The 791-nt window shown below is 30.6% G+C and overlaps 1 non-coding gene across 1 annotated transcript; it reads right to left on the reverse strand.

Moving 5' to 3' along the window:
• Positions 1-292: 292 nt before the first annotated feature.
• LOC134382853 (U6 spliceosomal RNA) lies at positions 293-397 on the reverse strand. The gene has a single exon (XR_010024116.1). It is a non-coding gene; the product is annotated as a U6 spliceosomal RNA (small nuclear RNA).
• Between the last annotated feature and the right edge of the window lie 394 nt (positions 398-791).

A 791-nucleotide genomic window follows, 5' to 3' on the forward strand; every position in this document is an offset into this window, starting at 1 on the left:
GTGTATTTTTAATGTCCATTCAGGTAACAATAACAAGAATTTTAAAACTCCTGGAAATTAATATATACTTATATGAACATATATATTACACAAGTATATATGATATATAATATCAGAACTAAAAATATTCAGTGGAAGGTTTTCAAGATAAAGTTAAGAAAATCATGAAAAAGGAGAACAAATAGCCACAGAGGTGAAAACTAGAAAAGAAAAAAAAAAGAAAAGAAAACTAGAGAATGCAGAAAGTTTAAACATTTGACTAGGAGTATCAGAAAAAAAAAAGACAAAGAAAATGAAAGTGCAAAAATTATCAAAAAATAACTCCAGAAATTCCTGAGAAATGCTAATCTTTTCTGTATTGTTCCAATTTTAGTATATGTGCTGCCGAAGCGAGCACAGAAATTCCTGAGAAATGAAGGACATGGATTTCTAAGTTGAAGAAGCCTACAAAATACCCAGTACAATGGATTTACAAATTCCCACACCACATAATAATGAAATTTTAGAACACCAAGGAATAAATAGCAGCTTCCAGAATGAGAGAAGGAGGTGGGGGTAAAAAACAAATATGACAGTTTGGAAATAAGAATGGCAGCAGACTTCACAACAGCAACAGTGGAAACTATAAGGTAATGGAACAATACCTGCAAAGTTCTTAGGAAAAATTATTTCAAGTCTAAAATTCTATACCCAGCTAAAATATCAATCAACAGTGAGACTAAAATAGTCATTCTCACACATTCAAAGTTTCCCCATTGAGCTATGTAAATATGCCATTTTTAATGAAAAGT

The sequence above is a fragment of the Cynocephalus volans genome, chromosome 7 (genome assembly GCF_027409185.1).
Source record: "Cynocephalus volans isolate mCynVol1 chromosome 7, mCynVol1.pri, whole genome shotgun sequence".
Lineage (NCBI taxonomy): Eukaryota > Metazoa > Chordata > Mammalia > Dermoptera > Cynocephalidae > Cynocephalus > Cynocephalus volans.